This window comes from Sapajus apella, unplaced genomic scaffold, assembly GCF_009761245.1.
Source record: "Sapajus apella isolate SASKATOON/1434 unplaced genomic scaffold, GSC_monkey_1.0 scaffold68, whole genome shotgun sequence".
NCBI lineage: Eukaryota > Metazoa > Chordata > Mammalia > Primates > Cebidae > Sapajus > Sapajus apella.
This window is the reverse complement of record NW_022437008.1, coordinates 8,972,281-8,995,580: the sequence shown is the minus strand read 5'-3', so window position 1 is coordinate 8,995,580 and position 23,300 is coordinate 8,972,281. Positions and strand designations below refer to the sequence as shown.

At 49.3% G+C, this 23,300-nt stretch overlaps 1 protein-coding gene across 1 annotated transcript in view; it reads right to left on the bottom strand.

Annotated features, from left to right (window-relative positions):
- TSHZ3 (teashirt zinc finger homeobox 3) overlaps positions 1 to 23,300 on the bottom strand; it is a 75,801-nt gene that overhangs the window by 5,398 nt on the left and 47,103 nt on the right. The window lies entirely within an intron of this gene.

Sequence of the window (23,300 nt, the reverse complement as noted above, 5' to 3'; positions counted from 1 at the left end):
TTTTTCTTTCTTCCTTCTGGAAAAGTAGGTCTCAGAAAAGCTTAGAGGTAAGTTTACTGACAGGGATAGGTGTGGGTTTGTTCCGGTTGAGAGGCGACACCTTGACCGGCTACCACGCAGCCCCCAGCCCGGTCCCCCATGTGAACACTCTGCCGTTCACAGCTACCTGCGCACACACACTCTCCATGCAGAATTATGTCAGAACAAGTTCAGGAAAATTGGTATGCGGTGCTCATTCCTGCTGTATAAATATATACAAGACCTTCCAGTGGACCTTACAAATGTCAAAGTGTTTGCTCTTTAGACTACTTTGTCAATATTTACTCAGTATAAGCTTCATGGGCATCCAACAGAGATGCTGTCTTTCTGGAAGCGATGTAATGGGATGTAAATCCAACATGCATTCCCACGTAGGTGGAGGGCAGGCCACACGCCTGCAGGTTCTGAAAGACGCATATCCAGAGACATAGAGCCTGGAGAATACTTGTGTTCACGCAACAGGGTGATTTTTTTTTTTTTTTCATTCTCTTGGATTTGGTGACTTGCATTACTCCTTACTAAACTCATCTGTCACTGCATACTGCATCGGAGTAGATTTTTGGCCTGTGAGGCGTGGCCAGCCCTGTGGCTAGGAACAATTTCAAGGTAAAGGAAAAGGGGGAAAAAGTGACTCTGTCCTGTCAGCTCCTAAATACTTGTTTGCTTCGAAAGGCCAGTGGGTAAACGTGTTAGGTGGCTGGAAGGCTGCAGTGCCAATTGCAAGGCTGATTTCTACGAAAAGCTCTTCAGAAAAGAGGAAAAGCTTTGTTTGTGGAATTGACTCCGCTAACTTTAAAGATCTGTCCCTGTTCCATTTCACATCAGAAAACAAACCAACACCAGTGAAATGAGTCCCTGGAAGCCAAATAGATGGCCCCCCTCCTCGTTCCTTCCAGGACAAGTGTGATTCTGTTGCTCCTAAGCCCCTGCTTTCAGTGCCAAGATTCCTAAGTCGAGACACATGGAATCCCAACACTGATGTCATGTGAACTTGGATGGGAACTGTCCCAGGTACACATATCAGCTGCAGGGAGGGGGATGCTTCTGCTCATTTGCCAACTACAAAGCAACAGTCTTGTGCAGGAGCCATGGATGTTCTTTACACATGACCAGAAGGGAATGCCCTGCTGCAGTCGGTCAGCTAAGTGTGAGGTGCTGCGGGGAACCTCAAGTTTGAGGTCATGCACTTCGAGATGACAAATTAAGATGGCAAAAACTCTGTTCCTAGGGCCAGGACCAAATGCATACAGAAATACAGTGCTGGCCACTGGAGGCTCCCATGCTGGCCACAGTGAAGACTGGGAACTCGTGCATTGGAAAACGAACAGGAAAAGAAAAAGAAAAGAAGTCGTTTCACTCTCCACCCCCCGCCCCCCGTCCCGCGACAGGCTTCCTCAGTGTGCAGCATATTCTAGAAATCTGGACTCAAAATTCCAATGGGGTGGCAGGCCTGGAGGAAGAACAGCCAAGGCAGAGTACCAAGGCAGAGTACCAAGCATCCCAATTTGCCTGGACCTGTCCTGGTTTCAGCATTGAACATCCTGCATCTGGGAATCCACTCAGTCTTGTGCGAACGGAACAATGGCTTGTTACCCTAGCTGGAGTACACAGTATGAGTGAGGTCAGAGCATCCAGGTGGGTCTCCAACCTCTCTTGTAATCCTCTCGGGGAACAGCCGGAGCAGGGTAGGCTGGGTTTAACTAGACATGGCCCACCGTCTGCAGAAGTGCACGGGGTACATGCACATACGATGTTTCCATAGTAGGGTTTTATTGTAAATGGGAAAAGAGGAGGAAATCCCATAGCTGCTGTCCCTCTCACTGAGACCCAGGGAAATGCTCAGGCTGTAGACGCCCGTGATGTAGATGGGCAAAGATATCAAAGCCCCTTCTTTCCTGCAGACTCCCCTTGGAGCCAGTCTGCAGTACAAACCCCACACCCTGGGGATTTTGCTCCTATTACAGTAGCTCCCATGAAATTAAGTCTGGGAGAGAAACGGCCCCACAGCAGCCACTAAGAGAGGCCAGAAGAAGTAGAGCCAATAGTGAACACGACAGAATCCTCGTGGGTGGAGGCTGCCAGGTGAATGGGGAACACAGGGGCTCTGCCAGCCCACCTCCCACCCAGGAGCAATGCATCTCCCATGGCTAGAGCTTTCCCCACCCCTGCTGCACAAGCACCAACGCAGCCCAGGCTTACCGGAGCACCCCTCCCCAACACATGCACCATCAATGACCTGACCGGCTCCCATCCCGGGCTGGCCCACAACATGCACCAATATGCTTTGTAAATTACACAGCAGTGTCAGCATGCGATCAGTCTGATGACCAAAGAGGAAATGAATATGGAAAGAACAGGCCAACCTCTCAACCTCCCTGGTGGGAACAAGATCCAACTCAGAGGAGGATTAAAAGACTCTAGTGCCAAGGAGAACTGGGTCCTGGAGACACCTGCCCTCACCGCACACCCCACCCCTGGCCTTGTCATGGTTTCTGAGGGTACTTACAAGCGCATGCCCTCATGGCTATGATGGGAGCCTCACTCCCTGTTCAAATGACCATTTTCTTTTCTGATCCGAAGGTGTATTTCCTTAGGTGGTACCTAAGACTTTTACCCACTGGTTCTCCCCTCCACATTAAAATAAAGGGAAACGTCAGATATGGTGGCTCATGCCCGTAATCCCAGCACTTTTGGAGGCCAAGGCAGGTGGATTCCCTGAGCTCAGAAGTTTGAGACCAGCTTGGGCAACATGGTGAAACCACACCTCTACTAAAATACAAAAAAATTAGCTGGACATGGGGGCACACGCCTGTGGTCCCACCTACTCCAGAGACTGAGGCAGGAGAATCGCTTCAACCCGGGAGGCGTAGGTTGCAGTGAGCCAAGACCCATCACTGCACTCCAGCCTGGTGACAAAACAAGACCCTATCTCCAAAAATAAACAAATCCATGAAAATAAAAGAAAATACCCATCCTTCCACCATGCTTTCCAATAATTTCACTACTCTGAGAAAATCATTTATCCTCTTGACTACTGAACTTTAAAAATGTTCAAGAAAATGGAAATGGACCCAGTGAGACGAGGGAATTACGGGATGAAAGGTGCTCCACAAATGCGCATCAGGCACCCACAGGAGCCAGGCAGGTTTCCACACACTGAGCAGGGCAGAGTTTTCTTCCTCTAGGCCTCCATCTCCCTCTCTGAATGATATGGCATACTAGAGTGATTCTGGTAAGGTCCTTTCTCGGCGATGTGTCTATCATTTTATTGCCTTTCTGAGAAGGTAAAGAGCTGAGATGTAAAGTTACTTAATCTGGTTCCTTCTCTGCAAACGCCAACCTCCCCAACACTCAGCAAATCGGGTCTTTCCTCAGTGCTTTCTTTAGACTGAGCTTGACATGCAAAGCCCCTGTCTGGATAGAGGAAGGGCTTCTGGAAGCAGGCACAGCACATGTCCTGCATCAGGCAAGGAGGGGAGGAAAGACTGGGTGTTTCCAGTCACTGTGCAGGTGGTGAGAAGTCAACAGCGGCACGGAGGGCTGCCGAGAACCTGGTCCCCACCAGCGGCAGGCACTGTCTACCGATTCCACCTGACAATGCATCACGTGTGACCTTGGGAAACTCTGCTACTGTCTCCAATGGTGTTTGAGATTATTTAAATTCCTTGTTGCTGCTTCATTTTTTGCGCATTCTTGACTGAATTCTCTAAGGGCGAGAACTTTCCATTCTTAGTCTTACAGGCAGTAGGGGAGCATTGGATGGTGGCTGTCTCATTTCAAAGAGGTTACAGGGGGTCATGTCCAGCAGCAAGGAGTTGTAACAGGCTTTGTAACAGGATTCCACCTTCTCTCTGCAGCCTCACACACGGGCACAGTCTAGCCACTAGCATCTCTCACCTCATCCCCAACCAACTCCTTGACTCCAGCCCTAGCCCCAGCTATTAATCTCATCTCCAAGCAGAAGCTGCTGAGATTAATATGGAACGGCAGGCTGGTCATGTCACCTCCCCATTTAACACCCTCAGTAACTTCCCATTGGGCTCAGAAGAACATCCAGATTCCTCGACTTCCTTCCTCAGGAAGGAAGTCCTCCGCTGTTCGGCCCGGCTCCCCTCCAGCCCCTCTCAGCTTCTGAGATGCACCAAGATCTCTCACTCCTCACTTTCTGGCACTGCCTCCTCTGCTGGAAACCCTGGGGCAGGTGCAGTGAAGTGGAGAATGCGGAACCCACGCTTCCCCAGGCCTCAGGGAAAAGGCTCTTGGGGACCACACGGCTTTGGCTCCAGCTTTTGTCCCCTTAGCAATGGGGATCACTTGTCTACGGCCAGATGTTCCAACGCACTGTCAGCTTTCTGTGGTCGGGACCAGACCCCACACCCCCACACCCTAGATACCAGCCACAACCCTACTGTCCGGCCCACAGTGGCCACTCAGTGCATGTCAGTGGGATGAATGAATGAATGAATGGATGGACATCATAGATGGCTGCTTCACACCTCCTAAATAGTTGCCAAAATATCCTGAGTGGATCCTGAGTCCAGCCAATCTCAATGCAAAGCAGATATGCTGGGGTGAGACCCAAAGCCCATCCTAGACCAGTTCTGTCTGCGTGTGACTGGCACGTTCAGCAGTGCTACTTCATGAGGAAAGGTCTCTGGGGTAGACTGGAACACACCACCATGGAAGACGGGAGGAGACACCCCAATCAGTGGTCTCCTTGGACTGGAGTCCCTCAAGCTCTGCCCACACTCAAATATCCTCTTCAGGAAAGCATTATTGGTTGGGTGTGGTAGCTCTTGCCTATAATCCCAGCACTTTGGGAGGCTGAAGTGGAAGAATCACTTGAGCCCAGGAGTTCAGGACCAGCCTGGGCAACACAACAAGATGCATCTCTATAATTCTTTTAAAAATTAACTGGGCATGGTGGCATATGTTTGTAGTCCCAACTACTTAGAGGCTTGAGGCAGGAGGATCACCTGAATCAGGAGGTTGAGGCTGCAGTGAGTTATGATGACACCACTGCACTAAAGCCTGGGTGACACAGTGATTCTGTCTCTTTAAAAAAAAAAAAAATAGGTCAGGCGTGGTGGCTTACACCTGTAATCCTAGCAGCACTTTGGCAAGCTGAGGCGGGCGATTGAGATTGTCTGAGCTCAGGAGATTGAGACAATCCTGGGCAAGGTGGTGAAACCATGTCGCTACTAAAAATACAAAAATATCAGCCCAGCATGGTGGCGGGTGCCTGTAGTCCCAAGTACTCGAGGCTGAGAGGCGAGAATCGCTTTAACCTGGGAGGCAGAGGTTGCAGTGAGCTGAGATCATGTCACTGCACTCCAGCCTGGGCAGCAGAGCAAGACGCTGTCCCAGAAAAAAAAAAAAAAAAGAAAGGAAAAGTGAAAGTGGAAGTGGAAGAAAAAGAATGCATTATCATCCATCCCTCTATCCCTCTGTTCTCTTGAACTAATAAGACGGGAACCTCTCCTGCCGGCTCCCATGGAGGAGGCAGCTAGACTGTGAGGGGGAGGAGGTTCTCATTCAAACCAAGCCAACAGCTGCAAAGGAGTGAGCAGGGGCTAGCAAGTGAGGGGCAGACTGGGCACCTCATTGCATCCCATGCTTCCCCAAGTCCCTCCCTTGAAAGAGTCTCCCTTTGAGACGTGAGCCCCTGTGGAACAGCTGCACCCGCTTCCCCATGAACATGTCACTCTCCTTACCCCACCGATGAAGTGTGTGTGCTTCAAGCGGCAAGACAGCCATCAATCTCTCAAGAGCTGAGTGCCAAGGACACGTTTCCAGACAACTGCCTGAACCGAAGAACTTGGCATGCACAGAACCGAATGGGACTCCTGGGTAGAGACACACATCCATGAGAAATAAAAGCTCCCAAACTTACAAAAGCTTTCTGCAAAGTTCTATAGCACAACGACCTTGGAAGGCCGCTCGATGGAAAGCAAAACAAACACACAAAACAACGAAAATCAAAGACAAGACAGGGATCCTGCATAGTACGAGCCTATTTAGGACCTGTGTTCACATTCATTGCATCTGGTTCTCTCAATGGTCAAGGAAGGTGGAAAAATCATCTCTATTTTGCAGAAAAGGAAACAGGAGTTCTGGCTGGTTTCACAGCACACTTGCACTGACGAACCAGTTCTGACCCCAAGCCCTCTACTGCAACCCCTCAGGAGGAGTCGCTGGAGGTAGACAGGGTATTTTCCTGATTTCCTAAGATCCACACCCTGGTCCCCTGACACTGAACCACACAGGAAGTGAAGGAGGGAGCTCCCTGCCCCTGGAATGCGGAGTGGGCAGCTCAACAGAGCCTTCTGACTACCGCAGTTGGATCCATACCTGCCCCTCCAGGAAGGTCCAGTATCCCCACCCTCAGTTCACCACCTGTGTGGCTTCCACACCACGTATGTGGGGATGACAGACGTATCACGTCCTGGGAGAGAAGGGAGCTGGCCCACCACGGCCATCAATGGTCTGGAGACAGCAGTTCTTTCATTAATATGTATTGTTGTCATTAACTAAACTCAACGGCTAGGTAAAAAGAAATTAATATGTTTCAATATATATATAGAACAGTAAGCTGGGGCATAACCGAATTCGTTTCTGGGAAAGGAGCAATTACCTTCATCACACAGTTAGGAATCTCTCCCAAAAGATGAACAGGAAGTGTCGGCTAGGACCTGCACTCTCCCGCCACGGGGGCTGTGGGTGGGCAAGTCAGGGGTGGGGGTGGGGCACGGGGTGTGGGTGGAAAGAAGGGAAAAGGAAGCATAGCTGCGTCGCGCTCCCCAATGCAATTTCCAAGTAAACTGCCCTGTGAACGTTAGCATTTCCTGGGCTGAAATGAAGGTATTGAAGTTACAACCCTCCGTTTTCCCTGGGAAGGTGCTTTGCTGGCTAAAACTTCTTACAGATTCCTTTTTCCATGTCTTCTTATTACGGAAAGCCCAGAAAAGCACCCCTCTCGGCAATGAGTGCCTCTGGTCATCTGAACGTAAGGATGCCTGTGAGTGTGCTGCAGGAACTGATAGAGGCAGGAGGGCGAGGAGGAGGCAGGGAAAGGAGGGAAAGGAGAAGAAAGGACCGAGGAGGGAAGGGGCCATCAATCTTCCCGGGGTTTCAGAAGGGTGCAGAGAGAGAGGAGGGGCCAGCAGAGAGAGGACAGAGGGAGAAAGAGAGATGGGACAGGAAGCCAAGAATCCACTAGGGCTCGGGGTGGGGGAGAGAGAGGCCACCGAGGGGCATGGGAGGTAGGAATAGAGAGAAAGAACACGGATGATGGCGATTTGAGACGAGACAAGGACGAAACGTTATTTTAGTGGACAGGACTCTATGACAGAGAGAGCCTGGAGCCTGGTGCGAAAGTGACCCTGAAGGTGGCTGCCAAGGTAAAAGAGGACAGGGGAGCCCCCACGGGTCCGTTCCAATGCTGAGGACTCCGGGTCTTTTCTCCTACTTCCCTCAATACTCAGATTTTCAAATGACACAGGGTGATTTGTATTTTCTATTTTTTTTTTTTTTTTTTTTTGAGACAGGGTCATGCTCTGTCACCCGGCTTGAAGTGCAGTGGTGCAATCACAGCCACTGCAGCCTTGAACTTCTAGACGCAAGCCGTCCTCCCGCCTCAGCCTCCTGGGTAGCCCGGACTACAGGCACCAGATGCCACGCCAGGATAAGAGCGCTGTTTTTGTTTTGTTTTGTTTCGAGATGGAGCTTCACTCTGTTGCCCAGGCTGGAGTGCAATGGCTCGATCTCAGCTCACTGCAACCTCCGCCTCCTGGGTTCAAGTGATTCTCCTGCCTCAGACTCCCGAGTAGCTGAGTCTACAGGCATGTGCCACCATGCCCGGCTAATTTTTTTTAATATTTTTCATATTTGTTTCGCCATGTTAGCCAGGCTGGTCTCGATCCCCTGACCTTGTGATCTGCCCCTCTCTGCCTCTCAAAGTGCTTGCATGAGTCACCATACCCGGCCAGTGTTTCTTTTGTTCTGTTTTGGTTTTTTTTGTTGTTTTTGTTTTGTTTTGTTTTTTAATAATAATTTAACTAGCTGAAGGGGTGACCAAAAAGGAAATTAACTACTCAGCCAACTCTGGAGGACACAGCCAGCAGGAAGCAGGTTGAAGACAGGTGCCAGTTTCTGCCGCAGGGCTGACCTAGAGCTGTCCTGGGCAAAGAAGACAAAAAGAGACCAGCAAGGCCAGGGAAGCCCCAGGAGGAAAGGCCCTGGGGCCTCTGCAAGTCTCCAAGAGCCACTCTCAAGCCCTCACACAGGTGGAATCACATTGAAGACGTGAAACTGTGCAGAAGACAGCTTATGGGCCAGGCTCGGTGGCTCGTGCTTATAACCCCAGCACTTTGGGAGGCTGAGGCAGGAGGATTGCTTGTGCCCAGGATATTGAGACCGGCCTGGGCAACAATAGCAAGACCCTGTCTCTACAAAAAAAAAAAAAAAAAAAAATTGGTGGAAATGGTGGCGCACACCTGTGGTCTCAGCTACTCAGGAGGCTGAGGTTGGAGGATCAATTAAGCCCAGGAGTTTAAGGCTGCAGTGAGCTGTGATCACGCCACTGCACTCCAGCCTGGATGGCAAAGCAAGGCTGTCTCAAAAAGAAAAAAAAAAAAGAAGGATGATGGCTTGGGAAGGTGGCTGTCAGGGTGTTTTCCCAAGCAGGCTCTCCAGGACTCATGCATGGCAATCTCTGCAGACCCTCCTGCCCTTTCCTCATAGCCGGAATCAACTTCAATGCCTGAGTGCTCAGCAGGCACTAAGTCCTCTTCTCTGCTACAGAATGTGCTTAGACAAGGAAAAATGCCAAGACGCTCACACGGCATCTTGACCACTTCTCACTCCTCACCTACCTGCCTCCCTCACACCTGGGCCCACAACAGAACAGACCCCAAGGAAATGGCAGGAAGAGACAGGAGGGGACAAATCAAAAGCCACAGCAACCCAATGTGGAGAGCCGTCCAGGAGGGCAGTAGCTGCATTCTGAAGAGGATCTGCCGATTCTCTGCTCTGTCACCCAGCCTGGAGTGTAGTGGTGTGTTCACGGCTCACTGCAGCCTCGAACTCCTGGGCTCAAGTGATCCTCCCACCTCAGCCTCCCTAGTAGCTGGAACTACAGGTAAGCACCACTATGCCAATTAAAAACAATCTTTTTTTTTAGAGACGGGGTCTTGCTGTGTTGCCTAGGCTGCTCTGGAAGTCCTGGCCTCAAGCGATCCTCCAGCCTCCACCTCCCAAAGCACTGAGATTCCAGCATGAGCCACCGAGCCGGGCAGGACCTGCTGTTTGTGCATTGCATTTTTCTCTGGGAAACAATGTGATATTCGGCAGGGAGGTCCTGGGTCTCAGCTCCTGCCCTGCCATGGATTAGCCCTGTGGCTGTGATGACTGACTTCACATCTGGGAACATCAGTTTCTTCATCCACAAATGGGAGGGAAGAATGGGAAGATGCAACCAGGCACATCTGCCTCCTAGGTGTTTGCAGGCAACCAAGGATTTCATAAGGAGTGGGTATAAAGGACTTTTGTACGTTAAAGAAACTCTACAAACAGAGGTGCACCAACTACACAGGGGTTGTGCTCCATGGGAGCACAGAAGGCCGCCCGCTGTTGGGAGGCAAGGCCAAGGGATGGCCCCTAGGCTCATCCCTCCTCTTATAAAGACCCTCTATGCTGACCTCCCTGCCTTTCAGGAAAGGAGGAGGTGGGGGGACCAGCACCAAGCCCTGCTGGGATGAGAGCTCCCACTGGGGCTTGGGTTCTGTCCCTCCTCCCTCTGGGCAGCCTTAAAATGAGGGCTGCAGAAAAGGAAGTCAGACAGACAGGGGAAGAAAAAGGGAGGGAAACGAAGGGCAAGGAAAGGAAGTGAGGAAGGAAGAAATGATGTCAGACGTACACCTGCAGCATTAGCGCTATTGATCAAGTACAGCTCTCCTGCCCAGGCCCTGGACCCTGCTGCAGGGATTCTAGGAAGGAAGCAGGCAGGAACATGGACTCGGTCCCGCTCCACACCATTGCATGGAACTGACTTGCGATCCCCAGTGCCCCATTCCCAGGGTGGGGGTTGGAGCCAGATGCCCTGCAGCACGGTGCCAGCTGGGGTGGCCACCTCAGGCACTGGCTCTCAGACTGGCTGCCACTGTCCCTACAGCCCTCAGCCCCCGGGCCACATTCTCCTCCAGGCTGAACCCAGTGCCCGTGTCCACTGGGCTTCTGCCTTGAATCACCTTCCTCTGTGTCAGGGAAAAAGCTCAAAGTCCCCAGAAAATGTCACCTAAATCTCAGCTGATTCTCAATACACCTGGAAAATCTGGATGAACTGATCTATTTGACACAAGAATTTCTGCTTGACAAAGGACTCCTGTAAGTGCCTTACACACTGTGCCCCCTAGGTTATGCCTATATATGGGAGCTCTCTGCTGTGCAAACGTGTTGCACACCTTACTATGATGAAGCAAGGGGATTCCTTTCTCAGAGGAACCATATTTGCCTATCAGCTCTGTCTGATGAAACCTGATTTGGGACCTACAGCCATCCCCAGATGTTCTGAGGTCCCTCAAAATGGGCTGCTCAGAGGCAGCTTCCCCCAGACTTGGCCCGGAGCACTGGTGGGTGCGAGGGATAGATAGGAAGGAGGCTCAGGCGTGGATTGCCCCTAACCAAACACATTCCCCCTGGCCCTCAGGGAACATGAAAAATCACGATGAAGGTACACCCTCCTGGTTCTCGTCTGGGAGGGGTTCAAAGCAACAGCATGGAGGCAGGACTTCCCTTTTGGGTAGAGGGAGAGGAGATGGCAGGAGCAAGTGTGGGATGGAGTGGAAGGGGCTTAGCTAAACACGCTCTGGGGAGAACCAATATGATTGGATTGCATGTTGGGCCTCTGTCTAGTTATTAAATAGGCAGGGAGAAAACAGAATGGTTCTAGAGGATTGCTTAGGCCTGGTACCCAGGAGGTGACAATTCAGTGGGGAACACAAGTCTTCTTTCTCCATCTATCCACCTGGGCACCCGGAGTAACCTGGAGATGCCATCTAGGATGCTGGAGGTCATGGCCTCTGGGGACAAATAGAGAATGGCATTCTTGGATGGTTCCAGGGAGATCAGTGGCCTTCCAGACATCGCTGCTGGGCTTTGCAGCTCCCCAGAAACCAAGCAAACACCCAAAGGTCCAGAGGGTCCAGAAGGGTAGGGTTTGGCGATGGGGAAAGAAAAGGTAGCTGCAGCCCCGATGGCCAGGACTTCTGCAGAAGGCTGGCCACGGTGGGATGACAACCTCCCCTAGATTGATTGCTCTTCCCACTAGCAAGGTCAGGAATATTAATTTTGTACATGCTAATTTGATGTAATGTGAAAGATGAATGCTTGTTCAGTTGGGTATCCTTGTGTTAATAAAGCTGCAACGCTTTCATGCCAAGAAAAGCATGGCATTAGCTGATTGGTAAATAAAGTCAGTGTGAATAAGGAAACACCATGCTTTGGCACAGCCAGAGTGGCCAGTGGTGGCACAAGCCAATGACAGGCTGTGGCTGCTCCTCTAGAGGACCCACGGCGGCAAGGCTCCCCGGGACACCTCCCAGCTGCTGGAAGCCCTAGCCTGTTCAGAAGACTCAGAGCCCAGGATGAGTCCTGTTCCTCCAGTGGCGATGGGAAACAAGAGTCCAGGAGTTCCAGAAGCCAAACCTGGGGCTCCCAAAACTGAGCTAAGAAAGACTCTACCTGAACCTTCTCTTTCTGAATTCTTGCTGCAGTGAGAACTCCATGGTGCCACTATCCAGGCAAGCTCCTCCCCGGAACAATCTTGCTCCCTTCCCTGCGCCCTTCATGAGGGGGATGGCTCAGAAAAGGAGGAGGCCAGAACGTCAGGAGGCTCTCCATGATCAGAAAGAGAAGGCAGCCTCCCCATCTCTACGATGACTCTCTTCCAATGCCTTCTGGGAGGCTTGCTCTGCTGTAGTTTGGGCACCAACCCCAGTACCCACAAAAATAAATGTATCAAGGACGAATTCACAGGACAAAAACCACTTCCTCAGACAAATCTCCAGATAACAAAGAATATATAAATACGTCGGGGACCATCTGAGTCACCTACTGTCCTTGGCTTCAAGCACATTTAAACCAACGGGGCACCAAACCAACCGTGGGAGTCCATAGGCTCATTCCCTGTGCCCTGCAGGAGCGTTTCATTGCTGAAATCACCTTAACCCATCGGGGAGCTGCAGGGCAGAGTCATTGTTCAGCCACCCCCGTGGTGGGGCCATGGGCCATGTGTGGGTTGACAGGAGTCAGTTTGGCCTGGTAGCCAGCGATGGTCTATCAGGTGAAACAAGGCTTCTGGAGCCAGGGGACATTTTTACAAGAGTGGTGAAGGAAGTAAGCTACCTGTGGGTGCCACACTCCCATTCCTCTTTCTCAGTTCAATACATTTCCAAGTTCACTGCCCACTCAGAATAAAGAATCCAGGGTGTGAACCTCTTCCCAATGTCCTCTTTCCCGTTTATTCTACAAAATCCATGAGGTAAATCCTAGCCTATATTGGATCCAATAAATAAGAAAAATAAGTTCACGCAAAGAAAGGATCCTCTCATCTTGGTGGAAAAGGAGTTTGGGTGAATTATCAGGGGCAGGGGGATGTGCTTGACCTTCTCAAATTGCATACATGAGCAGTGGTCAATTTTGTTAATGGCTGAGAGCAGCCATGCCTTACCCATTTTCAGCTCTGGAGCATGAGGATTTGCGGAGGTGGGACAGAGCGATTCTCAGGGGGGTAGCTGATGTCTTTAATGAGGCAGCTCATTGAGGCAGCTTATGGAACCAAGGAACTCTTGCCTGCCTATACACTTGCTGATCTAAAAACCTGGGAAAAACACAGTTGAGAATTGGACAGCAGACTATGAAAATGTGGGAGCAGTACTTAAAATGGGCCTCTTTAAGTGGCTACACATGTGCAACTCAAAACTGTCACTGGGACTGGCTTTTCTCCCTAATACTGAAAGAGCTATATCCACGGAGGAGGTAAATGGATGGCTTACATGAGATGAGAGTTAAGACTTACACAGAAGAGTAAGCCACTGATTCACATGTGCCCATCCACCCAGCCAACCCTCCATTCATCTACCCATCTATCAGTCCATCCATCCATCCATCCATCCATCTATCCATCCATCCTTCCATTCCTGCATCAAAAAACCTATTCATCTATCCATCCAAAAACCTATCCATCCATCCATTCATCCATCCATCCATCCAACCATCCATCCATCCATCCAAAAACTTACCCATCCATCCAAAAACCCATCCATCCATCCATCCATCCATCCATCCATCCATCTATCCATCCATACATCCACCCACTCACCCATCCATTCACCTCATTCTTCTAGCCATCCCAAAACCTATCCATTCAAAAACTCATCCATCTGTCCAACCAAAAATCCATCTATCCACCCATCCATCCATCCATCTAAAAATTCATACATTCAAAAATGTATCCATCCAAAAAAACATCTGTCCATCCATCCATCTACCCACCCACCCCACCCTACCCATCAATAACCCAAAAACCTATCCATCCATCCAACATGTATTAGACACTAATTACACACTCCTGATGCCTTAGGGTTAACAATAAGTAACCTAAGTAAATAGCTCAGAATTACAGGCTATACTTTTATGTGCTCAAGATGGCCTTGGTTACATAGAGCACAGGGGCATTAGAGGACCACACATCTGCAGAAATGTCTTAGCTCAATATTCAAAGCCCAGCATAACCAAGCCCCACTTTACCTTCTAGGTTTTATGGTCCACTGCCCCCTCCACACACACACAGGCTACTCTTCCCTGAGAACTTTCCTTTGATCTTGCCTTGATTGACGCTGTTTCTTCCATCTTACGTACCATGCTTGATCTTTTTACACTCTCCTCCGTGTTCTTCAGGGTCCTGCTCATTCCATGTCCCCTCAGGAAGTCTTTTCTCACCTGTCTCTTTGAAAGTGATCTCTTTAATTTCTATGATGAGACAATGAATGGAAAAGTCCTCTTTAAATTCTAAAGTCTACAGAAATATAAGAAATTATCGGCATCATTATATATCTCTTCTGGTGTTTATCTCCTGTAGTTTTAGAGTGGCTGATCCTGTGTACACTTTCTCTTTCCATATACACTATGAGAGCATTCTTTACCTCTATGTCCTTTGCATAGCCTGGCATGCCAACTGTCCTCAGTAACTTCTGGTCCACTTCTTTTAGTTTGGATGGTGCTGCTTAGGCTAAGAACCAACATAGACCAAAGGTCACTTCAAGTGGAAGTTCCCACTGCCTTCTTCCACAGCTCTTGATTGCTGGGCTGAGAAGCTCCAGATGCCCTCGGACTTGCCATGCATCTCTTCATGGGGTCTCACTCCCATGTCACATACTCCAGTAAAAGCCAAGGCCACCAGGGTATCTCAGTTCTGGTGAAGTTCTTCCTCTTATGACCACAAGGAAAACTTGGAAAGAAAATGTTCCCAGTGACCTCAGAAAAGTTAAGCCCTACCCTCTCTGCACTGGGTATCTGCATGGTAGCCACCATGACTAAGTAACCTTCTTAAGGCCTGCAGCACTGCCTGCATTGAGCCAGGACTGATCCAGCATTCAGCCAGCATTGACACAGTATGCAGCCAACACTCAGCAAGTATTCATCCAGGACTCAGCCAGCACTGACCCAACACTCAGCTAGCACTCAGCCAGCACTGACCCAACACTCACATAGCACTCAGCCAGGACTTACCCAGCCCTGACCCAGCAATCAGCCAGCAGTACTCAGTCAGTACTTAGCCAGTACTCAGCACTCAACAAGCACTCACTCAGTATTGACCCAGCTCTCAGTTAACACGCACCCAGGCCTCAAAAGTGTGCATGTGAACACTGTTTAGATGGATAGTGAAAAAAATCATTCTAGCCTGTTTGAAGGAATAAAGGTGATGGTCAAATGTTTCAATTTTTAAATAATTTTGACTGACATATACATGCCTACAGATTTCAAACTCATTTCTATACATTAAAACAGCTTTCCTCCAACCAATATATAAATAATATCTATTGACTAGTTGGCATCACGATATATGTTTCCTCTTAAGTATCCTGTCTTGCATTTTTATATGACACTTATATAGTCTGAGTTGGGTGTTTCTTATACCAGATCAGGATCCCTCAATACCTTACCATCCATCACAAGGAAGAGACAGAGAGAAAGAGAAAAAGAAATAACCATAAAATAATGAGAACAGCACTCTCACTAACTGGTTCGTGCCTTGCTTGCCTTTTCATGGAGGATAATTTAATAGTATATATCAAAATTGAAAATATCTACACTCTGACCCAGCTAGCAATCCATACTACAAAAACATTCATACATCATACATAGCCCCTCGACAAAAACAAAACAAAACAAAATCCTCTATGATTAATGGTGTTCCCATCAATATTTCTTAGAATACCAAAGAAGTGTCTAAACAAAGTAAGGTATACCCATATCATGAAATACTCTGTAGCAACTCACAAGGATGATAAGACAGAGATACCAATGTCAAAGAAGGTACCGAATACTGGAACTTTCAAGTATCAACTATCAACTGTTACAACCATTATGAAAATCTGTTTGTCAGTATCTACGAAAGCCACACTTGTGCATACTCTGTGACCTGGCAGTTCTATCGCTAGATCTAGGCCCATTAGAAGTACATACGTATTTCACCAAAAGACCTGTACGCTGATATCCTCTGCTACGCTATTCACAACAGCAAAGCAACTGGAAAGGACCCAAATGTCCACCACCAGTAGAATGAATAAATACATGGTGCCCTGTCCATATGCTAGAGCGCCATGCTGCAGACAAAACCGTTATCCAAAACAACACAGGAGAATCACACCGATGAAATATTGTATGAATTCATTTATGTCAATTTCAAAATCAGGCAAAGCTCACCTGCGGTGTTAAAAGTCAGGAGAGCAGTTACCCTTTGGAGGTGGTAGCCGGGGAAAGGCAGAAGAGTTTCTGGAGTATGAAATGTTCTGCTTTTGGGCCTGGCCCTGGAGGCATGTTTGTGTTCACTGAGGAAAATTCGACACTATGCTTCTATTCATATGCTGGCCTTTTTGTGTGTTATTCTGCATAAAAAGGTTTTTTAAAAATAATTTCAACTTTTATTTTAAGTGCAGGGGATACAGGTGCAGGGTTTTTTGTTTTGTTTTGTTTTTGAGATGGAGTCTCACTCTGTCACCAGGTTGGAGTATAGTGGTGCAGTCTTGGCTCACTGCAACCTCCGCCTCCTGGGTTCAAGCGATTCTCCTGCGTCAGCCTCCCGAGTAGCTGGGATTATAGGTGTGCACCACCACGCCGAGCTAATTTTTGTGTTTTTAGTAGAGATGGGATTTTACCGTGTTGGCCAGGATGATCTCAATCTCTTGACCTCATGATCCACCCATCTCGGCCTCCCAAAGTGTTGGGATCACAGGCGTGAGGCACTTCGCCAGGTCAGGTGCAGTTTTGTTACACAGTCATATTGTGTGATGCTCAGGTTCGGGATATGGTTGACCCCATCACCCCAGTAGTGAGCATGATACCCAACAGGTGGTTTTTCAGCCCTTGCCCCTGCCCTGCCCCCTTCTAATAATCCCCAGTGTCCACTGTTCCCATCTTCATGGCCATGTGTACCCAACTGCATACAAAGTTTAAAAAGAATAATTCTCTAATTTCTCATATGAGAAGATCTCTAAGACATGTCAGAAGGTAGGAAAAGAAATGAAGTCTCATGAACACAAACGTGGATCTGTTTTCTGAACAAGTTTGGGTGTGTGTGGTTGTATGTGGGCACCCAGTGAAAGAATCCTGGCCTGGATGTTAGCAGCTGTCCTGCAGGTGGAGGAGGCTGCTGCTTTGTGGGGAGTGACATGGCAGAAGGAAGGGGAGGAAAAGGGTGCTCTTCTGCACCGTCTGGAATGTTCATGTTCACAAGCACACCTCCATGAAGTGCTGTGACATATATATATATATATATATATATATTTTTTTTTTTTTTTGAGAGGAAGTCTTGCTCTGTTGTCCAGGCTGGAGTGTAGCGGCATGATCTCAGCTCACTGCAACCTCTACCTCCTGGGTTCAAGTGATCCTCCCACCTCAGCCTCCCAAGTAGCTGAGACCACAGGCAAGCACCCCCATGCCAATACAGGGTTTCACTATGTCAGCCAGGATGGTCTCGAACTCCTGACCTCAAGTGATCTACCTGCCTTGGCCTCCCAAAGTTCTGGGATTACAGGCATGGGCAAATATGCCCAGTTAGTACCATGACATTTTAAAAGTTATAAAGGAATTTTTATTTGTAGCATGCACTTCCTGTGTGTCAGGCTCTGTATTGGGCACCGTCAGTCCAGAAGACACAGCACCCGGCCCCAAGAAGTGGCTTCGGGGCTGCATGCCTGGCAGTCAGTGGAGAGTGAGTTCTTGCTCTGGGGGTCGGTCACAGAGGCACAGGGGCCTCAGGTGCCAGGTCCCCAGAATGCCAAAGGGCCCCGGACAGCTCTTCAAGCTCCCACCTTCACTCTCTTCTGCCGCAGCATTCTAGGTCAAAGTGTCACCTACAGTGACAACGAACTATGTGAAAACAGAGGCGTGGGCAAATTGCATGCTGAAGTCATAATTCTGACCTCAGTGGGAGCAGGAGGTGGGAGCCTGGAAGGGGGTTGGGCGATACCCAAAGCATCCAGGGGGCATGGTACCCCCCAACCACAGGCAGGGTCTTGTCCCCACCGTGGGAAACAGCAGGTTTCAGGTCTGTCCCTTCCTTTCAGGCTTAGGCCTGGTGTCTGAAGCCAGCTGCCCCCTCCACTGGGCACAGTCCCCAGCTCCCCACATCCGCCCAGAGCACAGCCCTGCAGATCACGTCGCCAGCCCTCTCAAGTCCCTGTGGTGGACTCCTCGGGGCAGGTGGCTGTGTGACAGGTGATGCAATGGAGACGGATGTGTGGTGAGACCTCTCTGGGCCCCACCCTTCTGCTGTGAAGACTGAATAAGATGACCACCAAGAGTAAGGGTAGTTTATTCCCTTTTGGTCTCTTTGCCCCTTCCTAAGAACTGCAGAAAGTTCTACAACCTAGATTTTCTGATTTTTTATTTGTTTATTTATTTATTTATGAGATAAGGTCTTGCTTGGTTGCCTAGGCTGGAGTGCAGTGGTGCAATCATGGTTCACCTGCAGCCTTGAACTCCTGGACTCCAACGATCCTCCTGGCTCAGCCTTCCCAAGTAGCTGAGACTACAGTACACACCATCACGCCTAGCTAATTTTTTTTTTTTTTTTGTAGAGACAGGGTCTAGCTATATTGCTCAAGCTGGTCTCGAACTCCTGGCTTCCAACTTCTTGGCCTCTTAAAGCAGTGGGAATACAGGTGTGAGGCATTGCACGTGGCCTGGACTTTCTGCTTCTAATGCAAGTGCTCTAGAAACACACAGGCTTGGAGAGGACACTCAAACCAGGATAGGTACAACCCCTACCCCCTCAGCTGCCACTTGCTTTCCTGGCCATCCCTGCCCTAATGCATACTTACAGGTCCAGGTTATACTCCTAAAACCCAGCCATGAAACACCCACCCTCTGCAGAGAGACCTGCTACTGGATCAGCAGGGATTTCCTGAGAAAGGGTCGGCGGACCACACCTCAGCAGCAGGGACAGAGCTGTATGGAGCTCCCGTGGCCTCAGAGGTCCCCTGCCACTCCTCAGGAGGTGCTCGAACCTATGAGATCTGTGTCTCTTGGCTTCCCTTGCACCCAGGGAAGGCCACTCTGGGCTTGCTCATGCGACCAGGAGCATGTCACCTCCCAGAACCTACCTGACGTCTCACGTAACCAAGGGCTTTGCTGTCCCCTCCATCCAAAGCCCATCGTTCTCACCTCTGCATCCCCACAGCCCTGCAGAATCCCTGCAGCTAGGGCAGTCCCTTGTTTCCAGAGGGCTGGGTGAGCAAGGAGGTTCAACCGTCCCCCCAACAGAGCAGAGGAAGGGCCTGGGACAAGCTGGATACTCAATCAATTTCTTTGAATTAAAATCAAATGTTTAAATTAAAAGACGACCCCCATAGAAGAGCCGACCTCATTCTTGTTCTTTTTTGTTTGTTTTGTTCTATTTCCTTGAGACACTTCGGCACCAAGCAGCATTTCCGTCAAGAATTAAAAGCCCAGAACGCATTATGGATGCACAGGCACCTCCTATCTACCTGCAGAGGTGCTGTCTGGGAGCAGTCCCAGCCCACCTTGCGGGGCCTTGCACTCCTGGGGTACCTTCTGCACATGATCACTGCCTGGCTGTAAAGCAGCCCAAGAAGGAGCAAGAGCTGTCCATGTGTTCCGTGTCACGGACGAAGACACTGAGGCTTAGAGAGAGAGAACAGGGGATGAGACACAGCACGAGGACTGGAAGGGGGAAGCCGGGGCTTTTACTGCTGGATTTCACTGTCTGTCTCCAGAATACACATTTAAAATGTACTGCTTAAGGGTGAAGAAACCAAGGGAAGGCCCTGATTCTTTAAAGCATAACACACGGCCGGGTGGGCGCGGTGGCTCATGCCTGTAATCCCAGCACTCTGGGAGGCTGGGGCAGGTGGATCACTTGAGGTGAGGAGTTCGAGAACAGCCTGGCCAACATGGAGTAACCCTGTCTCTATTAAAACTACAAAAATTAGCCGGGCGTGGTGGCGGATGCCTGTAATCCCAGCTACGTGGGAGGCTGAGGCAGGAGAATGGCTTTAGCCCGGAAGGTGGAGGTTGCAGTGAGCCGAGATCATACCACTGCACTCCAACCTGGGTGATAGGGCAAGACTGTCTCAAAAAAAAAAAAAAGAAAAAGAAAGTGTGACACACAACCGCATGGTAACTCTATTTAACCGGAACGGACAGCAGGCTGGAGTCTGGTCACGTGACCTTGGCAGGGTGTGCTTGGTAAGTCTGTTCATCTCTCAGTCTCAGTCTCCCCACTTGAAAAATGGGGCAATATCATCAGCTCCCTTGGAAGGCAGGGGAAGACACAAAACATGCGAAGTAGATAAAGCAGGAAATGTCACGCATGCAGCAAGGGTGCCCAAAACCCTCTGCTGGTCCCAGTTGTGGGATCCGGGTGTTTTTCTTCTTGATCAAGAGGGAAAGTCATTTTTTTCAATCTGAAAATATGAATAGAAGGGCCGCTTTCTGGATGAAGCAAAGCCTGAAAGTCCATGAACACTCTCTGTGACAAGGTTATGGGGTACACGGGAGAAGTTGGGCCCTGGATCAGCATCCCTTGACCATCATGGATTAATCCGCCTAGAGCACACGTTACAAGGGGGCTCAAATGCTGCCTTGCAGCTGTAAAACACCTACTCTACAAAGTTCTCAGGACCAAAAAGGAAAAATACTTCAGGGACTTCTCACTGACTGGGTTCGGGGCCCAAGTCTCTAGCCCTCTCTGTTGGCAGCCTCAGGGGACCATAGGAACAGTTTATAGTCACCACTGTGAACATGGAATGTCACATGAGCAAAGATACTTGTCAAATGCCTTTCCCTTACACGCACCCTCATCATGACCTGTGTTAATGAAGTTAATTGAATTTAAGATCAATAATGGTTAATTATTGCAATTTGACATTCAGAGATAAATGGCTTTAAGACAGAGAAGTATGTGTGTATGTGTGAGTGCATGCGCATGCAAAAGAGAGAGAGAGAGAGGGAGTGTGTGTGTGTGTGTGTGTGTGTGTGTGTGTGTGTGAATTCTCTCCAAAGAAGGTGAATGCATTACAAGCCTAAGAGGGATCCCACAAGCCTTCCATTGATTCTGGTACATTGTGATCGACTTCATCCTCTGATGAATGTGGGCTTTTCAGAGCTACAAGTAAACGTTCTACAAGACTACTCTAACCCTTGTCACTGGTCAAATCTATACGTGCTGTACACCAGAAATCTATTGAGATAGATTAAAGAACTGCTGTAGAAACAAGGGCAGCTTCAATAAAGATGAAGGTTTATTATATTGACTATTAATGTAACCTAACTGTATGCAGTTATGAATGCTTATGGATCAGGGCAGTTTAATTTGGGGCAGTTGGATATGATTATAATTGAACACACTTTTTTTTTACATCACCATAGATGAACTCAATTCAATGTGGGAAAAAAAGAAAAACCAACCTAGCTTGGAAAGTGGCTAGGTTATAACCAGCTTCCCAAAGGGTGAATTCCTGGGGCGGGGTGGCCCCCTCAGAGCTGGCTCAGGCCCAGGCCTCTCTAACAATGCATTCACCACACCACCTCCTGTTCCTGGACTCACAGCGTGCTCTCGGAGCTGATGCCCCAGCAGTCTAGGGCTGCCCCACAAGTCCAGGGTCAGGGCTGCTAAGTGACTCCTCTGATTTCATCCAAGTTGGTAAGAAGTTTACTTTTCAGGAGAGATTCTCGGTAGGAAGTCATAGCCCCAAATGCCTTAGCAATGATACTCCTCCGTCCACCCAGAACCAGCTAGATGACCACTTACAAGATTTATAATGACAAAGTAAATGTTGTCAGGGAAGAAAGTCCTACTGATTGCAGAGCGCTGACAATACCGTGCGCCTGAGGAGTTCTGTCAAAATGTAAGATTATGCAAAAACACCGTTGAGAACACTGCTAATCATCTGCTTGTGTCAATTACTTGAAGGGTCTCTGACAGCATATTTACATTAAACACATTTCAGGAGCAAAATCCTTAATGCTATATCAGAATATTTTTCATTACCATTAGCAAATCTTTAAAAATCGCTTTTCCCCCCTCGGCTATAATAGGAGTGATGGTGAGATGGGGAAGGCTGGGTGGGGGCCTGTGTGGGTGGAGTGGATTGCGGGGGATTTCAATTCATCCCTCTGCAAAGAAGCGGGCGGTGCAGACTCAGAGATGGGGCATCCCCACGACGTCTCCCTCTTAGGGCAGACGATAGGGCTCTCTCTCATCCCTAACACCTTCCAAGCCCAGTGAGCAATGGCTGGTCGTGTAGCCAGCCCCACGCATCTAATGCCAGGCTTTTTAATGGAGCAAATGACAGGTGTATAGTGGCAATTATTGAAATTAAAACTTAGATGACATCTGCTGGGGCTGTGTACATTTCAAACACCTCGCCCTGGTCACGCCATCTTGTCCACAATTAGGGAGACATGGATGTAACCAAAACAAACGGCCTGAGGCCTGCAGTGGCCCAGCTGCCTGAGACAGGCCCTGTGCTGGGCATAGTCACAGAGCGGGGAATACTCCGGCAAAGGGACTCCCCAAGGTCCACCCAGAGGCCTCCCTCGGCAGGCCAGAGAGGGTCCAGTCGGAAGGACTCTGCGGTGCTGGGGAAAATACGTCTGGATCCCCTCAGGACGGCACAGCCCTGGGCTTTGCTGGACGTGACAATCATACCGAGCATGGTGATGATGGCAGCCAGCATATTTTGATTTTTAAAATGTCTGAGCACTTTGCTGCATGTTTTACCTACGCTGCCTTTGGTTCTCCTCACACCCACCCCATGAGGTCCATAGGTGGAGACACTGTGTCTCAGATGCACAGCTGATGAAGTAGAAAACCAGGATTAGAACTCAGGTCCCTGTGCTCCTGTTACATTCCACACTGTGGATGTCTTAGTTCCAATGCCGGTGAGCTGGCCCAGCCCGGTAAGCACCTGAGGACATCCCTCACACTCAGAAACGCAGGCAAAGGGACCCTTACATAAAGACTGCAAAGCCCCAGCACTGCCTTAATGTGGCAAAAGAGAGAGCCGTGGTGCTGACCCATCTGAGACTGCCACTCACAGGGTCTCCCCAAGTCCAGGGTGCACAGGAGTGACCTCTCAGTGCCTAAGCTGCTGCCCCATATTTCCCAGGGGCTCAGAGGTCTGGAGCTGAACTTCCACCTTGTGATCCATGACCTGGAAACATCAAGCCACAGACCCTGCCCATGTCCACGAATAAAGACAGCATAGGGTGTGAATGGGACTTAAGACTCCACATCACATCCCACCTACTCAAAAAGAAATGCACCAGACACACAAAATCACAAAGTCCTCACACCTGTTCACAAGCAGGCAGCCCAAGGAATCCAGAACTTGTGGTCATTTCAGAAATTGGTGTACGTGATATGGAAATTGAAGGCAAAATGCATTCCTTTTAAGAAATTCTATATTCTGAATGTTTTGTTTTCTAAAATCTGTCTCTTCCCATTCCAAACATAC